Here is a 21,658-nt window from a genome sequence, read left to right on the forward strand (position 1 = left end):
TCTCCCTCCCTCACTCCCCTTATTCCCCCTCAGTCTTTAATGACTTCCACATGGGCCTCTGGCATTCTGAGCATTGTCTGAAATCTCCAAATTTAGAAGAAATATGAAAATTGTCAAGCACGCCTTCCTTAGGGGGTAAAACCAACATTCACTTGAACTGTCGCAGGTCAAGGCAGCAGGCTCACGTGACCGGACCGGAGCCAATTGCTGCCCTCCGGATCACTGACAGATGTGGCCGTCAGCCATCCAGCATCGTCTTTCAGCTCATATAAGGTAAAAGTAAAAGGTTTTCCAGATTCTGAGCAGTGAGGGAAAGTTTTCACCCAGGACCCCTTGTGCCAGCGGCTTACAAAAGGAGTGGCTGCCCTGGCGTTCCAGTGGCCCTCTGTGTCCTGAAGAGGTGAGAAGACACCCCCCCCCCTTCTCCATCCAGACCAGGGGCCTAGTGCATGGCATGGCAGGCATGGGCAAAGCCTTCTGGTTCCTACTGAAGCAGGTATGTTCCTAATCCTTCTCCGTGTGCATGTGTCTCTCGCTTGGGATCTCTTCTTCGGCTCTTACACACCTCTTTGTGTAACATCTGTCTCACGGAGGGCAACACAGATGTTCCCTCCCCAGAGTCTAAATTGCCTTTGCCTCTGATTTTACCCCGCAGTTTTTAATACTCCAAGCTTCAAAATGATTTCCATATGGAAAAAAGAAACAAACTGTAGAAAGAGAACTCCAAAGGGGTGGGCGGCTTTTTTGTCTAGAATTGCTCCAAGAGTATCTTCCCTTATATAACCTCCCCCCCCCTCGAAGGTTTGAGTATTCATAGAATACAGAGTGGCTGGACTTGGGGGGTGGGGGCTGCAGTGCAACACCCATGTTCTTTCATTGCCTCTTTGCAGGAGGACAAGAACCCAGTCAAGCCTGATCTTGTCAGATCTGGGAAGCTAAGCAGGGTCAGCCCTGGCTAGTATTTGGATGGGAGACCTCCAAGGAACACCAAGCTCATGACATGGAGGCAGGCAGTGTCAAACCAGCCCTGACCATCTCTTGCCTGGCTCTTCTGGCTATACTGCACACAATGCCACATGATCAATAAATAATGCATCAGGACAACAGCACACTAAGCTGTCCTTTGTCTTGTGATTCCCTTGAACTCTGTGATCATCCTTGGTTTTGTTTCCTAAATCAGAATTCTATGCACTGCTGGGGGATGCATTTTGAGATGCAGTTTATGTTTGGGAAATGTTGAGAGGTTTACATCTGGGAAGCTTCATAGATCGCCCGGAAGGGAAAGAGTCAATCTTCGCTAACAACAGCATTTAGGAGGGGACATAATGAGAACCTATTTAGGAAACCTGAGTAATATTGCCAATCCCGCTTCCCTTGAATTGTCTTTTTCTGTGCCAAACTCAAGCAAGAGATACCGACAAATAAGCAGCACTACATTTCTGCCCCTTTGCACTCCAGAGAGTAGGGTAAAGAGTCGCTTCCCCCAGGGCTGCCAAAGATTACAAAAGTCTGGTTGGCTGGCTCTAAGACGTAGCTGTCTCACAGAGCTACCGCTGGCATTTGTTTGTTCCACGGAGCATGTGCCAAGATGGAAAAATAAGAACCAGAAGAATTTCCAGCCGAGACAGCCCTCCCCTCCTCCCACCCAACAATGGAAAATGGTAATAGATCAATCTGTCTTCCGAGGGCAACCACACCAAGATAGAGTCAACCTGGGTCAGATAGGCTTCCGTAAATTAGTTACAGCCTGCATGACAGTTGTTGGGTAGTCCTGAGCAAATATGTGCCCAAATTTTCCAGAGACCCTTTTCTGTCTTCTCGTGTGGTAACCCACGGCATCCTTCAGATTACCACTGCAGACAGAGGCTCTTGGTTCCTGAGAGAAATCTCATAGCCAGTTTTAAAGAAAAATACCCTGGTATCCTTATAGCCAGACTGAAAGGGGAAATAGCCTGCGGGATGCAAGGAATTCTCTTTCTGCATATTAAAACATACGTGTCTCTAATAGCAAGGAAGCAGGGGGACAGAATCCTTTTGCATGCATACATCCAGAGTTCTAGAGAGCCTCACAGATGCACATGCCACATCTCCCAGTAAGCTCCCTTGAGACGAGACCATTTTCCTGACCACTTTCTGCTATTGGCATTTGATGGATACTTGGTGGCAAGAAGCAATGCTGATTTTCCTGCCAGAGCATTTCAGTACTGTGGAGAACATGTTTGCATCTGATCAGAGTTATCTGAAAGATAGCCCTAATGCATTCTGGTATGGAGAGAGAGCCAGTGTCTTTTCACTAAGAGGCAGGGAGTTCCTTTCCAGAGTATGCACACACACACAGCCATATTTCCCAAAGCAATTATCAGTAGGAAATTAGGGGAAGGCTGTGTCTAGACGGGCTGTAGCACTGCATTGCTCCTGGACAGAGTGGCGTTTCCTTCCCTACTTATGAAAAACGTCATCTGGAGATGATTAAATTGCTTTTCTTTTCTTTTTAAAAATGACAGCTTGCAAAATATTTTTGTGGTGTCAAGACTGGGGAAAAACTAGGAAAATGTATTCTGTGCCTTTCCTGCACCCTCCCCCTTTTCTCTCTCTCATAAGGACTGAGTTCAAAATGGCTTAGAAAGCTCATATATGTGCTGACTGTAATAACATTTTAGGCTCATTTTGGTAATCAGTTTTCTGTGCCCATGGTTTAAAAATGCAGGCAGATAATAGCTGAAACAGCCAGAAAATACCGTATTTGCCAGCGTATAAGACGACTGGGCGTATAAGACGACCCCCCAACATTTCCACTCAAAATACAGAGTTTGTTACATTACATTACAGTACTATGGGCCACTATGGGCAGCTATGTCTATCCCAACTGAAGTGCACCCGGCGTATAAGACGACCCCCCCCCCACTTGGAGGCATGTTTTTCAGGGGGGAAAAGTAGTCTTATACGCCAGCAAATACTGTAGCTGAAAATGTGCATCTGTCTTACGTTAGACACATCAAACTCCAGTAAAATAACTCTCTTGAGCCCCCCCCCCTCCATGCATGTAGTTTTTGTGTCATCAATGACTGAAATTTGTGGGGGAGAAAGTGATTTGGATCCTAAGCCTTATTTCTGTGAGCACCTCTCTTTGTCCATTGTGGTTGCAAACCTCTGCTGCGGGCCATGTTCCTCCATTGCTGGGCACTTTTGGATCCACTGAAAGACAGCCATCTTGTGTGAATAGATGCACCTGAATCCATAGGAGAAAACAGCACAAAAAGGATCACATTACATGAAACCAAGTACTTTGAGGCACCACACTGTGCAATTCTACTGGACAGGATAAGTCATTAAAGAAAATCCTTGGGACAGTGATGCAAATGGAAATGATGCTTAATAGAAGTATATTTGCATGGGTTAAATATATATTTAAAAGAGTCCATCAGAAATATTCAAAAGGAGTCCCGGAAAAGAATCTGGTACATTAACCTGCTTCAAAATACATCTTTAGAGGCTCCCTGGATTGTATGTTTTTTGTATAACTAAAGTGATATGTATTATTTGTTTCAATTATATAGATGTACTGCTTCAATCCATCCTGCATTCTTGTGGTGAGGATAATTTGAAGCAGGATAATATACTGGGCAAACCTTTTTGGAAGATGCCTTTAGTATGTGTAAACATACTTTTGTGTTAATAATCATCACTTCCATTTGCAACACTGTCCCAAGGATTTTCCTTAATGGGTCGTCTATCATACCCAGTATAAGTACACAGTGTGATGCTTCACTGTACTTTATTCATTCGGACTGCATTGAAACTCACTGCAAGGGAGTGCTGTCTCCACGATAGAAAAGGGCTTTGCTCAGGGAGGGAAGGTGCTGTCAAGTCACAGATGACATGGATTTTCAAGGAAAGAGATGTTCTGAGGTGGTTTGCTGTTGCATGCCTCTGTGCTGTGACATCCTTGGTGGTCTCCCATCCAAATACTAAGCAGGTCAGACCCTGCTTAGCTTCCAAGATCAACTTAGTTTGTGATATGTACAATTTGGAGTGCTTGTGTGCTTCATTTTGTGTGAGTCAAATATGGTGTATCATATGTGCCACAGGGTGTATTTGAGCATATATATTTTGGCCAGGCAGTGTTGCTGCATTCAGACACCATTCAGCAATGGTTTATAAACTGTGATTTGATCAAGCCCCAATTAGTTCTGATGTCTGAATGCTAATGGTCCAACAAAATGGGATTTGTTGGTGGGAGCCAAACTGGGTTTTCAGACTTGCTTTTTCAGTCTGGCAATCTGTGCTGGCAGATGCAGATTTTCCTTTTGGGTGCACTCAGTTGAATTGTCCCCCACCCAAAGTGAACAGCAGACTATCCATTTCATGTCATAATCATTTCTGAGAGTTTCTTTACACTTAGTGGCAGTTTTCTAAGGGTCAGGTTCAAAAAAGGACAAAGGCCATTGGGCATGTAGAACTATTGGGGTGGTCCTTTGGATTGCTGCCAATACCATTACTCCATAAGTGATGGCCATCATCATGGGCTCAGAACTGCTATATGTATATATATACACACACAACTGTACAATGTACTACTGAGACCCTACCCCAGCTATGTACCCTTCTGCCTTCTCCCTGCTGCCAGGATTCTTTCTTTCTTTCTTTCTTTCTTTCTTTCTTTCTTTCTTTCTTTCTTTCTTTCTTTCTTTCTTTCTTTCTTTCTTTCTTTCTTTCTCTCTCTCTCCCTCTCTCCCCTCCCCTCCCCTCCCCTCTGCACATATACACATGTTGACAAGAAGACTCAGGTTGCCTTTCTGCTCTACATTAGGAGGGGTCTCACATTTGTATGAATAGCACAGCTCCAGAGTGATTTAAACCTTATGTGTGAAACTCACCCTTGGACTGATCCAATTGAGAAAGGGATGCCATGTTCCTCAGAAGAGCAGAGCTTCTGTTTTGTTGAGGATGTGCCATGTTCAAAGGGGAGGTGTGGACCGGTTCTGTTGGTAGGGCCAGATCAGCAATGTCCTCCTGGCTCAGCTGCAGTGATACTGTTCCTCTAAATTAACCTGTTAGAGGACCACTTAATGGTGCCATTGTTTGCATGTAACATCTTACAAGCATGCAGAACCTGTGACAGGAATTATGACAGTTTGCTTAGTAAACATCCCCAAAAGCTTAGGCTGGAATAAAATGTTAGTCTCTAAGGTAGCACTGGATCATGGTGATTATGACATTTGTAGAAGAAGAAGAGTTGGTTCTTATATGCCACTTTTTTCTCCCTGAAGGAGTCTCAAAGCGGCTTACAGTCGCCTTCCCTTTCCTCTCCCCACAACAGACACCCTGTGAGGTGGGTGAGGCTGAGAGAGCCCTGATATCACTGCTCGGTCAGAACAGTTTTATCAGTGCTGTGGCGAGCCCAAGATCACCCAGCTGGTTGCATGTTGGGGAGCGCAGAATCGAACCCAGCTCGCCAAATTTGAAGTCCGCACTCCTAACCAATACTCCAATCTGGCTCTGCAACGTAATATAGACCAGAATTATTAATCCTACATTGCAGATGGGTACTTAGATTGCCTAAGATATTTCAGGAAATAGGCTTCATGTGAGATGAACCCAAACTATTTCAACTGCATATCCTCAGTATTTGAATCAGGGGGCATCTAGCTGATACTCACCAGTAATATGCTGCAATAGCCTCCCTACCTTCTGATACCATTTAATTTCCATAAAGACAAAGACAGAAACTAGCATATGTTATTCTAACATATATGAAGCATTTCCACTTGAAGAAAATATACCTGAGCAATCCTTCCCAGTGAGAATCAGCCAAAGAAAATGCACCCAGAAGAAAATGAGCAGATTATTGCCAAACAGACCAGACTGACTCAGTTTAAAATCACTGCTGTATATCATTAGATAGTCTTTATTAATGAACAGTCATTACTTATCAACTACCCTGCAAGGCTGTTTCATAGGCTGAAATTAGTCTGCCAGTTAAAATTGTCAATGATCCTGGTGGTTTACTGACCAGCCCAGAGTTAGCAGTAATATCGGTAGAAAAAAATAAATATGAGGATGCATCAAAGTGGAATACTGAGATCCGTGAGCCTGCAAAAGGTCCAGAGTTACATCAGCAGTCTTAATTCTCCAGGCTGGACTGGTGGGAAGCTGAGGAGAAGGCAAGTCCTCTAGATTAGCGATCCCCAACCTGTGGGCCGCGGACCACATGTGCTCCTTCGACTAATTGGAGGTGGGCCCCGAAGGACGCCTTCTCCCCCCCCCCCCCCGGCCCTTTACAACACACTTCGGGTGTCATTGTCTCCCAACACTCCCCGATGGGACTATCTCGTTGCAGAGAAACAAGCTCAGGGTTCCCATTGATTTGTCATTGTCATGAGTTAAAATTTCCATGAAAATAAAATGTTCCTTATGTTCATTGTTGTGGCATGTCTGTCTTATTTTGAAGGGATGTTTAAACATTACCATAGCGATCAGAGAGCGTTAGGGCAGTGGTTGAGAGTAGAGGTGTAAACTACCCCCCCCCCAGGCCTCAGTAAAATTGTCAAGAGTTGAGTGGTCCCCGGTGAGTGGTCCCCGGTGATAAAAAGGTTGGGGACCACTGCTCTAGATCAGTGGTCCCCAAACTTTTTATCACCGGGGACTGGTCAACGCCTGGCAATTTTACTGAGGCCCGGGGGGGGGGTAGTCTTTTGCCAAGGGATGTTGCTGCCAATGCCTGCTCCACTTGCTTTCCCCCCAGCACTCCTGACTTCCTACCACCCGCTGGGGGCGCTGCCAGCAGCAGCTGCGCAGTGCCACACCGAGGGGGAGCCCCAGCCATGGCGGCTGCTGGAGAGCACCAAAGGTGAGCCGGTGGCAGAGTGGCAGGGCAGCCCCCAAGGCAGCAGCCGGGGAGGAGAACAAGGAGGAACAGTAGCCTGGTACCAACAGATCCATAGACTGGTCCTGGTCTCTGGACCGGGGGTTGGGGACCGCTGCTCTAGATGATCTAAGTCTTCCATTCTTGGGTGAAGAATAAAGGGATATTCTTGGAAAAGATCTTTCAGAGAACACAAGCAGCACCATTGAGAGTATATCAGAGGAGTTCACTTCAGCAAGGGGTGGTGTTGGGGGTGCTTTTTCTTGAACTGGGCTGATTCTGCACTTAGTGTGTTCATTCCGTTGTGGATCTTGCTGAATTCAGATCGATTTGAACTTAAGTCTTCCTTTATCCCCCCCCCCCACCTATTGAAACAGAAAAGTGTTCTGCAATGGATTGTGGAAGCTCAGAAGGGGGGGGGGGGAGCCAAGCACAGCAGGAGCCCCTTTCTTTCTTTTCTTGAATAAGTGGGTGGGGTGGAGAGTTTTGGAGACAGCAGGGGGGGACCAAGAGGCAAATCTGTGCTGAGAGAAGTTAGGGCTTCTGGAGTGCAGTCTTGCAACCGGGAACCAGAAAGATTTTGAATTGATGCCCTGGCCTATCAGGAAAGACTTCTTTGTTACAGTGTTGGAGGCATGAGGCAGAGTTAATTTGCAAAGACCAGAAATCTGCATACTTTCTGATGGCGGTTTTTGAAATATCGAGGCTTATATCTACTCCAGGATATCATGGGGGAAAGGCAGGGTCACCACGAATTAATTGTGCTTGTTGCAGAGGGAAAATTTAAAGCACCCAAAATCAAAATGCAAATCAAATTCAGTGTAGGGAGGGATTCATCTGAACTGGGACTGGATAAAAAAACCCTGTGTAGACTACACCCTGAATGGATTTTGGATTGTGAGACGTAAGAAGTGGCATGGCCGTGTCAAAAGTAACCCTGCAGTATATTGTTTTGCAGTCCTAACCCCTCCCCCCCACACACACACCTCTTGCCATGAATGTTGGCTCAGGCACTCTGAATATGGACTGCACACATGTGGATTTTGATGACTAGTCACGCCTGACACCTCAGAGACTTATTGGGAAGGCAGGCAGAGATAAAAACATGGTCTGGGGAATTCATGGCTGTTTCTCATCTGTTCCACAGGCAGAGAAAAGCTGAAAAGTACCTTGGCAGTTTTCTCCTCTGCAATGGACAGATATCCTTTTGTTCCAAACAGTTATTCATTTAAGCCTTGTAAAGGAGTGCCTATCTAAGAGACGTCAAATCTCCATAGAATTTCATCCAGTAGAGATCCTGTCTAATAACATACATCAAAGCTGAAACTATACTCTGGCAGCGCAGTCTGAGATGTCTTTTTCCATGCCTTTCTTCTATGTATGGTCATTGGGGGGACTCCTCTGCCTCTTCCCATATTTAACTGTGTCACTGCAGCAGAGAGGCAAATCTCAGCCATCTTGGTACATGGACTGCCCATTAAAGGAAGTGTTTTACTAATAGGAATTATACACCCACTCTCCTCCTGTTCTTCCATTTTGAGCAGAAAGATAGGGCTATGGAAGGAAACTGCATTCTGGAAAAGATAGCATCAGGCCTTTTTCCTTCAAAAGGGAATACATTTCATTAAAATCCCATTTGAGCATCACAGTACTTGTTTGAACACATCTTTATTGGGGTTCCAAAGCTAAAGAGAGATTAAACTATTTTTATTTTTATTATAGCTGTATTTATTAACCACCCTATCTCATGGGACTCAGGGCAGTTTACAATAGAGGTAAAATATATAAAATTCATCCAAAATAATAAATTTAAATACTTTACATTATATTAAACATAGATATTACACAATTGTCCACTCTCCTATCATGGAAGAGAACGAGGGGGCTCGTAAAGATGGTCTGTTGAGTTGGTCAGTAGATCCTGACAGGGAGGCCAATAGATCAGGTGGTTTTAAAGGCCTCAATAATAGCAAGTAATAGCAAAGTTTGTATAGAAAGGGCTGCTGCAGACCAAATATCAGCATTCCTGGAGGAAACTTCAGCCCTTGGCCATTTCAGTTAGGTTTCCGGCCTGGATATCGAATAGAGACAGCGCTAGTTGCCCTGACGGATGACCAACGCCAGCTAGACCGAGGCGTGTCATGCTGCTTGTACTACTAGATCTGTCAGCAGCGTTTGACACAGTTGATCATGATATCCTAACTCACCACCAAGCTGATGCCAGGATATGGGGAACAGCCCTTAAATGGCTGATTTCCTTCATCCGGGGTCACGGACAGAGGGTAGCAATAGGAGAGAGAGTATCCAACCATTATCAGCTTACATGTGGAGTCCCACAAGGAGCAGTCCTCTCTCCTCTCTTATTTAATATCTTTATGCGTCCTCTGGCTCAGCTGGTGCAGAGGTTTGGGTTGTGTTGCCACCAATATGCGGATGACACCCAGCTCTTCCTCCTGATGGATGTCTACCATGACTCTCCCCTGACACAGGCTTATGTATATCCTTGATCCGGAAACTAAAATTGGTACAAAATGCTGTTGCCAGGATTCTCACTAAAACATCATGGAGATCCCATATCCGGCCTATACTCCAACTAATCGTCTGACTCCCAGTTGAATTCAAGATTAAGTTTAAGGTTTTGGTAATCACCTTCAAGGCCATACATGGTCTGGGCCCAGTGTGAGAGACCACCTCCCTGCCTATACTCCTAAAAGAGCCTTACCCTCTACCACCAAGTGGCTGAGGATCCCTGGCCCCAAAGAAGCACATCAGACCTCAACAAGGGCCAGAGCCTTCTCAGTTCTGGCCCCCAGCTGGTGGAACAAGCTCCAGAAGAGATTAGGGCCCTGTCCGAACTCTCACAATTTTGCAGGGCTTGCAAAAGGGAGCTCCTCCACCAGGCTTTTGCTTGAGGCAGACTGACTCAAAACATCTGCTGGTGCTCCCCCCTCAGACACCCCCTCCCATGACTGAACAAGTGAACTTACCCAGGGATTTAGCAATGTTATTGTTCTGTTAAAATACTATTCTGGTTGTCATGTTATGATGGTTATACTGTTATAATATTCTATGTAACCATTCTACATTTTATGTAAACCACCCGGAGCCATAAGGAAGGGTGGTATAAAAATCTAAATAAATTAATAAATTTAACCTGATTCAGGAAATGGCCAGTCATGGATTTTATCCACATGATTCTGTCCTCTGGAATATCACATCAGGCATTTCCCTATTGCCCCCCCCCCTCTTTTCTTCAGTCCTTTCTCTATTGCCTAACCCTCCACAGCAGATGGAGACCTCCAGTAAGGCAAATAAGACTTCAAACGACTTCCAAACATGACTCTGTCTCCCTTGGGAATGGAATCAGCAAATCATTTCCTCTCTTCTAGGAATGCCATCTGTAACCATAGCTAGAGGTGTCACTCCTAGATCTACCAGTTCACATGCCCCAGAAACCTCCCCCACTCCTTACATGCCTATATGTATCCCACATTGGATATTTGATAGATGTTCTCTGGGAGTTTCCCATGTCAGGACTGTAGGGATGCCAGCCTCCGGGTGGGACCTGGAGATCCCCTAGAGCTACAGCTCATCTTGACTACAGAGATCAGTTCTCCTAGAGCAAATGGGTGCTTTGGGCCACTACTGAGGTCTATGTCCTCCACTGGTTTCATCCCTGAATCTCAATTTTCCAGCCTAGAGCTCGCAACCCTACTGCTGCCTATGGCAGCCCCTGACTGCTACTTGAAAAAAGGTATTGTACAACGTACGTGGGCATAGAATATCACCTATCCTTTTATTTTGCCACCAGAGGCACAGACTGGTGGCATGAATAATTGCAGTCTTGAATCTTGTGGAGGTTTTGTTGTTGTTGTTTTGGGGGGGTAATTTCAACTCAGATTTCATTTCAGTAGCAGATACTATAGCTAGAGTGTTGATAAGAGTTGGGCAAAGACAGGCTGCAACTAATTCCATGAGCATTTGAGAAGAACAAGGGAGTTAAGTAACTAGAGAGGTGAATGGAAGTTCAGCCCTGACCTAGACCAAGGTGTAGTCTACAGGGGGCTTTTTACTCAATTCCAGTTTGAATGAATCCCTCCCATCTACACTAAATTCAATTTCCATTTTGATTTTGGGCGCTTTAAATTTTCCCTCTGCAACATGCATGATTGATCCGGAGTGACCCTACCTTTCCCCGTGATATCCAGAAGTGGATATAACCCTTGATATTTGAAAACCCAGCATCAGTAAATGTGCAGATTTCTGCTTTTTTCAAATTAACTCTCTTCTCCATGCCTCACAGCAGAACAGTCTTCCCTGATTGGCCAGGGCATCAGTTCAAAGATTTCCTGGTTCCCAGTTGCAAGGCTTGTCTTAAAGTGACTGTGTTCCAGAAGCCCTAACTTCTCTCAGCAGAGATTTGCCCTCTTGTTGTTCCCTCTCCTCTGCTGTCTCCAATCCCCCCACCCCATTCAAGAAGAGAAAGAGACTCCTGCTGCACTTGGCATCCCTCCCCGTTCTGAGCTTTCCCAACTGAGTGCAGAACATTTTCTGTTTCAATTGGGGGTGGGATAGAGGAAGACCCGAGTTCAAATTGATCTAAATTTAGAAGGATCCACACTGGAAAAAACAAAGTTAGTGCTCAATCATTCCAGGAGGGATTTTCAGAGTGCCTTGCAACCCACTATGGTTGCAGGGTAAGGAAGTACCCAGTTAAGCTGGGTTTGGAAGACAGCTCACCAAGCCAAGGAAGCGCTCGATTCCAGGATTCTCAAAGGCCAAACGTGCACCTGCTTGACATGCAAGCTTGATCAGGTTAGAATGCCTTTCCAAGAGGCAGTCAGTTGTGTGCTCCAGAATTGGGAGGTGGGGGGATCTATGCTTGATCAATATGTGTTTCAATACTTTTTGTTTTCTATGGTACATTGTACATGAGAGCCAGCATGGGGGTTAAGAGTGGCAGCTTCTAATTTGCTGATTCATGCTTGATTCCTTGCTCCTCCACATGCAGCCAGCTGAATGATCTTGGGTTTGTGACAGCCCAGACAGGGCTGTTCTGATCGAGCTGCCCTATCAGAAGCCCTTTCAGCCTCACCTACCCCACATAGTGTCTGTTGTGGGCGAGAGGAAGGGAAGGTGAAGGTGATTGTAAGCCGATTGTAAGCCCATTTGAGACTTCTTTGGGCCGTGAAAAGCGGGATATAAAAACAAAGGGCATTTCCGCACCTGTTAAATGTAGTGAAATGCTTACATAGTTGTTATATTCCGGCCCCTCCATATGGCATCGCCAACTTCCAGCGTCTGGGCAGTAACCAGCCAACGACTTTCTCCATTTTAAAGTGCTTGTTGGGGAATCGAATAAAGTGAATACACCAAGCTATTTAGCGCAAGCTACAGGAGAGCAACCAGCAGGCAACCAGCAGAGGCTCAAATGTGCTAAAGGCACCTGCCTCTCCCCCCCTCAGACCTGCCTCCCTCTCCCTTGTTCCCGGGGACAGGAGTTTCTTTTTTTAATGGCTAAGATCCTGGAGCAACAAATAGGTGGACAAGTGTGCAGGTGATGCTAGAAATAATTTTTCCCCCAAACGTGAGCCAGTACATTCACTTGTCAAGCGACGTGTGCATCTGCTCGAAAGTGGCACAGTGCTGGGCCAGGAAGCAGCGGCAGAAAGCACACACCACGACACTGCTGGTGGAGAGGAGGAGGTGGCCCGGCTGCAGGCTGCCTGCTCAGGGTGGGTGAGGATGGGTGGGTGGAGGGGGCCAGGTGCCCTATCGGCCAAGCCGGGGAGATCTGGGCCATGCACTGCAGTGGCTGCAGCCCGTGCAAAGGGGACATGAATTTCTTTTTTAAAATTGCTAACATCCTAGAGCAACAACTAGGTGGACAAGCAAGCAGGTGATGCTAGAAATAAAATATTTTTCCCAAAAAACAAAGTAAGTATAGAATCAGCCCAGGCAACCATAATCAGAAGCTAAGCAGGGCTGATCCTGGCTAATGTTTGGATGGGAGACCTCCAAAGGTTTGAGTGGTAGCTCCCCCAAGGCAGGCAATGGCAAACCACCTCTGAACATCCCTTGCCTGTCTGCCAGACAAGCCTTGGATCTACACTACACACATCCCATACAATAATAATAATGATGGACGTTGTTGTTGAGAGACAACTGGGAGAACTTGGGCCTGTCATGGTTCTCTCAGGGCTCTCTCGGCTCCCCCTGCCTCACAGCTTGTCTGTTGTAGGGAGAGAAGGAAAAGCGATGGTAAACTGCTCTGAGACTCCGTCAGGTAGTGAAAAGTAGAGGGCAACCCCCCCCAGCTCTTCTTCTTAAGGCCTCTTTGTCTGCATCCTGTGTGGAACGCCAGGCAGATGTCAATTGTTCAAGCAATGATACAGTTTGTGACCAGTCCCCAGCCACAGAGTTCCAAAAGCTTAAGGACACTTCGACCTCTGAAAAAGAGAACAGGGAAACCTCCCGGCCTTCACACACACACACACACACACACACACGTTCCTGTGCTTTTTCCAGAAAATATGCTATCCTCCAGGGCTGGGTTAGCAGGCGAGAACAGAGGGAAGATGTTGCTCATCCTTGAGGTCCCGTCCACAGGTAGATCTTAGGGAATTCAAGCCCATGTTAGATGGCATCTTCTGGGAAGGATGGAGAAGGGCAACCTCCAACAGACAATATTTTTAAAATCCAGTAGCTGATCAAATCTTTCTGACACCAAGGGGCTCTTAAAAGGCTGAGAGCAGAAGGGTAGTCACTATATGAACAAACTGAGTTTGAATTTAGATGATATACTAGGTAGAAAATCTGTAACTCCTCCAATTACAGAATTCCTCTCTTTATTGTCAAGTTAGATGGATTTGAGTTATATAGGTTACATAGATTTTCATTCTTTATGTTGTTGTCTTGTATAATCTCCACACAGTCCTGGTCATTGGCTATAGTGTATATGTCTTTTTCCCCCTCAACTTTAATCAACAATAGCTGAGGGCCAAAGCAGACGAAAAGGTGTCATTCTGGCTGCACAAAGATGCCACATCTATTTTACAGTCATTTTAAAAGGCTGCGAGGAGCCTGTGCCTCACTGAGTGCCAAAATGGCCAGCCCCTCCCCCAGTATTTCAGCGCTTTAAAACAGTGGTCCCCAACCTTTATTAGGCTGGGGACCGGCAGGGCATCGGGCCGCGACCGCGAGGACCGCGCCCGCGCAGGCCACGCCCACGCTTCTGGCCGCGCCCGGAAGCCACGCCCGCGGATCGGGCCGCGCCCGCGAGCCACGCCCGCGGATCGGGCCGCACCCGCGAGCCACGCCCGCGGATCGGGCGGCGCGGGCGCGGCCTGCACGGGCGCAGCCTGGCCCTGCTTCCCTCTCCCCGCCCTCCCCGCAGTAAGTAGCTTCCCGGGCCACAAGCTTGCGGCCTGGGAAGTTTTTTACTGTGGGGGGGGGCGGGGAGAGGGAGCTGCGGCCCGGCGCCATGGCCTTCGCGGCCCGGCGCCGGGCTGCGGCCCGCAAGTTGGGGACCACTGCTTTAAAAGATAAGAATGTTGTGCTACCCCATGGTATTTTTAAGGAATTTAAAATGAGAGCTGCATCTTCATGATGGTCACAAGGATCTGGGAGTCCCAGGTTCAAATTCCCACTCCTATCATCAAGCTCACTGGATGACCTTGGGCCAGTCACAAACTCTCAGCTGAGCCTGCCTCACAGGGTTGTTGTGAGGATAAAATGGTAGAGAGCATTGGAAGCTACTTTGGGTCCCCACTGAGGAGAAAAGTGGAGTATAAATTAAGTAAGTAAAGAAAGTTAGGTGTATGTGTGGCCGCTGGAGTTAGGGCAGTGGATGAGCATTGTCTGTGCATGGCTTCTTAAAGCAAGTCAGTGAGGAGCATCTATGATCCAGGCTGGAGCACTGTTATGATTTCAATCACAAGCAACTTCATGCGGAAACAAACTGGTCAATGGGCTCAAGACCCGAGGCTCCACTGTGTCTTAGGCCAAAAGAGCCGCCAAAAGCCACTATGGCCTGCTAAGCAAAGATTCCCTCTGACTCCACCCCCACCCACCTGAACCTACAGGCAAAAGTCACTCAACATTGTTTGCTTCCCCCTAAAATCTGGCTCTCTAGTCCATTTTAGGGGTCCTGAATGGCAAAAGCTTGAAGGGGAAATGTGTATGGAGGATGGACAGGCACTGGAGTGGCTGCAAGTTTTGGCTGCATGTGTCTGTGAGGTGTCTATGGGCATATGGTTTTCTTCCCATCATTAAAGTGGTAGACATGCTGAAGACACTCGTAGTCAGTGTTAAGGGGTAGAGAGAAGAGCATTTGTACATCCTGCTTGACAGCATACAAACCCAGACGACAAAACCCATGCCCTCCGTCACTTTGCTGCACTGTTCTTGGCCTGCAAACACCTTTGGCAAGGTGAAGCTGGTCCTCTCATGCTCCCTGCTGATGACATGCTGGATAGATATTAATCAGCAAGGGGTATGCGCAAATGGGGGAAGCTGCCATCTAAAACAAAGATTGGGATAGATAGTCTTCAGACCATCCCAGTCCTTTGAATCTGTTCTTAGGTTAGTCACATGACACGAGGAAGGCAAGAAGCCTAGTTTGTCATCCTGAAATGAATCTCACCCCCCCCCCCAGCAGGGACCAGTGGTGCCTCTGTATTAGACGTCACATACTGTGTCTTAATGTGCGTTAGGCCTTTGCCACCCATTTCAAGTTCTGCCTTGTTTGCATACTACAAATCCCATGATCATGTTCATCAGGGGCACTACCTAGAGCACATGTGCCCAAAATGAATGGTTAGGGGGTGAATGCAATGTCTGCAGTCAGTCCACATAATGTAAATGAATGCTTAGAAATCTGCATGCAAGTGCTGCATGTGCCATACCAGTCATTAAGAAGAGAAGAGCTGGGTATTTGCACCCTGCTTTTCATTACCCTAAAGAGCGCCAAAGTGGCTTACAAACACCATTCCTTTCCTCTCCCCACAACAGACACCCTGTGAGATAGTTGGAGCTGAGAGAATCCTGAGAGAACTGCTTTGCAAGAACAGCTCTAAGAGAATGATGAGTGGTCCACGATCACCCAGCTGGCTGTGTGTGGAGGGGAATCAAACCTGGTTGTCCAGATTAGAGACTGCCACTCTAACCACTATGCCACGCTGGACCTTGGGACAAATATACCTATATAGCTGCAAGCCTCCTGGTAAATCATCTCCATGTACCCTGTTTTGTTACACACACCCCATTAATGTCTCATGCACCAACACATCATTTATATTGGTTGGGTCATAGGTGTATATATTTAAAATGTAAAAGATTGGTCCCCCCCCCCCGCCCCCAGTCAGAAAGTCCAGTTTTTAATTGGAACAGAACATCCAGTTTCTGAAGGAATAAGCAAACCAACCAGGGGGCTAAAGCATGAAAGATCGGGAGCCCAGCACAAAAGCAGCAGCAGCAGCAGCAGCAGCCTCTTCTCCCAGACCCTGAAAACCTGCTGGCCTTTGTTCTTGGCGGGATGGTTTATCCGAGCCCAGGCCCACTGAGAACAAGCAGCAGCAGCCCCAGCAGCAGCAGCAGCCCCAGCAGCAGCAGCCCCAGCAGCAGCAGCTAGAAAGGCCCAGAGCTGCCTATCCCGCCTGGGCCCCTTGGCTGAGCCCCAGCATGGGAGATGGGCTGGCTTGCTCAGCTCTAGGAATCTGCCATTTTGACCATAAAAGGGCAGGCATTTCTCGGCTCCTGCCGGGAGGATGAGAAAGGAAAAGGCAGAGCTATTTATAGTCAGCGTGAGGGTCTGGGCTTGAACTCGGGGTTAATCGGCCTGCGACTGTGGGACCAGATTAGGATCTCATTTCTTCTTTTCTCACGAGCGTTTGGTTTTAAAGGGGAACCCTTGGAGTAAGTAAGAGAGGAGACCCCCCTGCTTCTCTGGAGTGGCTTCACACCATACGGCATGCACTCAGGAAGGGGCATGTGAGCACAACATGCACACGCCTCGTGTGAAGGGAGGATGCATATTAAATTCCCCTAGCACGCTTCACATGGTCAGGTGAGCTCAAAGTACCCATATTATTGCTGTCTTTCTCCCTCTACTGTGGCTGATAACATGTAGGCTGCCCTGAGTCTCCACAGAAGCGGGGGAGGGTATAAATGTCATCATCGTCAGAATAATAATTGTGTTTGAGAGGTAATTTTCCTTAAGATGGGAGGGGGTGGGAAAACAGTGCCAGGCACAGTCCCAGTCCCCATATCTCAATCCACACACACCCCCCCCCCCAGCTGCCGTTCCCAGTTCACGTGCACAGAATCATGGATCAGTTGCTCCACCAGTTCCAGCCAGCATTTGCTTTTCCCACCGTCTCCTTGGAAGGCTGCAAGGGACCAGAAATGGGCTGCCTGGAGGGTTCTCAAGGCTTTTCCCCTTCAGCACCAGCCCTTCTTTCCCAGAGGAGATTTCTCATCCAAGCGCCACAGGAGGCTCAGCCATGCTCTGTTCCAAGAGACTTCCCAGACAGCTCATCCACCGCTCCACGGCCTTCCCAAGGGGCAGCAGCTGAGATAACTTGTTTCAGGATTCAAAGGACTTTTGGCTTTTGTGTTTCCAAACAGTCTCCTGGGTCATGTATAATTGGTCTGGGTCACAAGGTTGGATAGGCTCAAGAGGATTCCCACTCGGGGAAGGTTGCGTTCCAGCAGTGGGAAAACTTCTGTTGTTGTTCAGGCCAGGGCAGCCGGCTTTGTATACAGTCTCAGGGCCTGAAGAGGAAGGGCACGCACACCCCTTTGAGTTTTATGGTAGAAAAAAGATCACAGGAATGCACAAAGGGGCCTAGCCCTCAAAGCAGTGGCCATTTCAAAACATGGCTTCCCATCATTGCAAAAGCACATTGAAAGTGCATTATCCAATGTGTGTGGAATTGAAAAATCTATTTCGACAGTGCATTGAAAATGCATTATCCAAGGAGTGCAGAATGTGTGAGGCTATAGTTATACCTCAGCTTGGCTCAGCAGCCATTCTCTCTTCTTAGTAAAGCTTGAAGATTAGAGAACTTGTTTTTTGTTTTTGTTTTTTAAATCAGCACACTCCCCAAACTAGGGCAGAGTCTGCACTTACTTTCTTTATTCCATTGTCAATCCTGTTGAATTCAGATCGCTTTGAACTCGGCTCTTCCTCTCCCCCCCCCCATTGAAACAGGAAAGTCTTCTGCACGTGGTTAGGGAGGCTCAGAAGGTGGGGGGGGGAGCCAAGCCTCTTTCTTTCTTTTCTTGAAGAGGGGGGGGAGGAGCCAGGCAGGGAGCCTCTTTCTTTTCTTGGAGGGGAGGGGGAGGATCGAAAAAGGCAGAAAAGGGAGGAAAAATCCAAGTTGAGAGGAATTAGGGGCTTCTCCTTTAAGGCAAGTCTGTCACATGACCACCTGTGGCCAATCACGGGTCCTTTACCATGGAGGAGAGCCCAGATTCAAAACAGCCTGCTTTCTCTAATCCGAATCTTGAAATATTGAGCGTTAAAAGCACTCCAAGATATTGCACAATAAAGGTAGGGTCACTCCCAATCAATCCTTCTTGCTGCAGAAGGAAAATTTAAATCGCCCCAAATCCAAACGGAAATCGCATTCTGTGTAGAGGGCAGGGACTGAATCGATCTGGGGTTGGAATAAAAGCTCCGTGCAGTTTACACCTAGGATTCCTTGGAGGAAGCCATGTCACTTCAACTTGCATTGAAAACCAATGGAAGCTTGTAATGCAAGTGTGCCCTGGGTTCACCCAAGGCCAGGAATCAGGAGAACTGTGTGGAATACCTGATGTTGGGACACAAAAAGTGCTTTGACCCACTGCTTTTAGGGACCAGCAGCCCATGGGAAGTCCAGAGGGCTGGTTTCTTTTGCTTTCGGGGGGGGGGGTATTTCTAAGAGGCAGAATTCTGGTCTGGCGGATGGGGCGGTCTGTTGCGGCCAGACAAAAATGCTCTGTGGCAACTTTTGATCATGGGGAGCTGTTGGCTGCAACGGGACTGTGCCTGACCTATTGTGTTGCTGTACAGCTGACATTGCACAATAAGGTATTCAACAATGGTGCAACTGGATTCTTCTTTGCTATTAAAGCATTTCCCCTGAAAACCAGCTCTTTCTCTGAATAGCCCCATGCATTCAGGGAAGCCATTCTGGTAAAACAATGTTTTTATTTGCCTGCTATGATCACCAAGGCTGCCTTATTGACAAACTCTGCATTTGTATATTTATTAGAACACCTCATTTATTCCCCACCCCCACCCCCAGGGCTGCTTTCCTTGGCTTGAGTGGAATGAGGCAAAGTTTTCTCAGGTGTATGCTGACTTGTAGAATTACATTATGCAGAACAGACTGGTCAACTGGATACTCCAGAAGGCAGAGATGAGGGTGCAGCATAAGCCAAATTGCATATCAAAAAAAAGAAGAAGAAGAAGCCCCATCCTCAAGAGAAGGGAGAGGAAGGGAGGTGCAAGGGCGGGCTCTGGAGCCAGAGATAGCACTACTTCGATTCCACACTGTCCCTTGGCGTGTGGCTTGCTGGTAGCTCTCCTCCCGCTTGTGCTACATAGTTGGGGGAATCCAGTTTATGTGATTCCCCCATTAGCACTTTAAAATGGAGGATGTAGCTGCCGGTTTGCTGCTGAGTCACTGGATGCTGGTGACATCGTGCAAAACGCCAAAAATATGGCATTTGCAAAAGGTTATTATTTCACTATTTTTCCTGAGTGCGGAACTGCCCTGTGGGTAAGAAGAGAGGAAACAGATAGTCCTGTCTAAGTATTGTTCTGCATTCATTCTGGAGGCAAGGGGGGAGGGAGTGTACTCATAGGAACAGGAAGTCTCCAATGGAGCCAATCAGGGCACAGGAAGAGATTCCTTGAAAAACATCAGGGAATTTCTTGTCTGACTGTGCTCAAGACACATCTCTCCCGATGCCCCGTGGAGGATATTCTTCATATGCTTTCCAACCAGGCACATGACAGATCTGTAGAGCCAGTCACTCAAGGAATTCTGTCAGTGAAATTCAACTTTCCTGCCTCCCCCAAGAGCTCGCCAATTCCTCCAAAATGCTGCTAGAAAGAGGCACAATCAGGAACCACATGAGAGGCAAATAGGCATGAAGAGGGGATTGGTAGAAATGGCCCTTCTCCTTCTATGAGTGGAAAATATAGTCTGGATCAATTTTATAGTCTGTGAAAGTGGAGGTAGCTGACGCACCTCCAAGGAGTTCAGGACAACATACACAGTTCTTTATCCTTTGTTTTATTATAACAACAACCCTGTGAAGTTGATCATGCTGAGAGAGAATGACTGGCCAAGGCCACCAAGTAGGCTTTTTCCAACAAGGTCAAAAGCAGATGTGAGAAATGGAATGAAATGAGATACACCTTTGATCCGTGCCACACAACTCCTGGGGTGCAAAATGTTTTTCTGGTCACCTGCTGATAGCATTTATCTTTCTTGGTTCTTATAGGTTGAACTGCATGGATGACAACCAACGTATCCTGACGGGGGAGTGGTCAACCCACGCTGAGGACAGTGAAATACAGCGGCCGACTAGTTCAGTTTTGCTAGTCCATAGCGAGACGGTATTGGGCGCCCATCAGAGTCCACGCTCACCTCTTCTGACTTGTAAACGATTGCAGTCAGGCTGTTACTGGAAATTCTAGCAAGCGATAGGTAAAGATACGATATTGGTCCAAGATGCCTTTTCCTACATTATTCCTTCGATGTGGGTGTTGAGCAACGATTGAAAGGGAAGTCAGGCGCCAGTGTATTTGTGGTTCTGTACATAGGATACTAATTCATCAGGTAGCCCTAAAAATATCGCTTTTCTCTCTCTCTCTCTCTCTCTCACACACACACACACACACACACACACACACACACACAACTTCAGCTGTAACAACTTCCCCCAGAAACTACTCCAGGCATTAGCAAGGCTCTGAGGAATGCCATGTTAGCATTCATGCATACTTTGCACAGAACTCCAATTCCTGATGGAATAAAATGGACATTAAACCAGTTCAAGCTTGCAGTGCAGAGACATCTCATGGCCCTAGGCCAGAACAGAGATAAGTATGCTTAAACCTATTGTAATCAATGGCTTTAAGTATGCTTAGCTTAGTACTGGATGAAGGCCAAAGTGTCTCAAAGTCCCTTCTCAAAAGTTCGGCAGAACACTACGATGAGGATGCACACTTTGAAATCTAGCCGCTTAATTGCCCCCTTCTCCATATGACTCCGGAAGTCTGCCTTTTATTTCCCTTTTCTGTGTTTGAAGAGATTTATCTCCTTTGGAAACTGCTTAGGTAATGACATCTTGTCCCTCTGTTCTGGCTGTCCCTTTGACTTATTGCGGCCGATTCTCAAACTTGGCCACGTTTTTTTGTTTCCCTGCCTGAATCTATTCTCAGTCTGGAGATAATGTTGTCTTTGGCAGCATTTCTGATAGATCTTACAGATTGGGGGTTTTAGTGGATTTTCCCCCAAAAACAATTTCAAGCCTTGATCCTACTTCTAGCTCTGAAAGTACAGAATGGTCCAGATCCTTGCCATAGTCCTTGAAAAGATGCAGAATTGGCATACTCTGAGGTTTTGGACATGAGGTTACTGGCAATGCAAGGGATACGTCCGTGTGTTCAGCAGAGAATATTCTCGTGTGATGGCTTCAGGTCAGAGTATCTATAACAGTGGTCTTAATGGGATCTCTGACACAAAGCCTTTTGTGCACATGGGCTGTATTACGTACAGCACTGCTTTGCAG

The 21,658-nt window shown here is 47.0% G+C and overlaps 1 long non-coding RNA gene across 3 annotated transcripts in view; it reads left to right on the plus strand.

Moving 5' to 3' along the window:
• The first annotated feature begins 279 nt into the window (after positions 1–279).
• Positions 280–21,658, plus strand: part of LOC143832534 (uncharacterized) — a 33,066-nt gene continuing 11,687 nt past the window's right edge. For all 3 annotated transcript variants that reach the window (XR_013229304.1, XR_013229305.1, XR_013229303.1), the window contains exons 1-2: positions 280–496; positions 20,366–20,571. This is a non-coding gene — a long non-coding RNA (uncharacterized LOC143832534). The remainder of the gene's footprint in view (positions 497–20,365; positions 20,572–21,658) is intronic.

The sequence above is a fragment of the Paroedura picta genome, chromosome 3, assembly GCF_049243985.1.
Source record: "Paroedura picta isolate Pp20150507F chromosome 3, Ppicta_v3.0, whole genome shotgun sequence".
Classification (NCBI taxonomy): Eukaryota; Metazoa; Chordata; class Lepidosauria; order Squamata; family Gekkonidae; genus Paroedura; species Paroedura picta.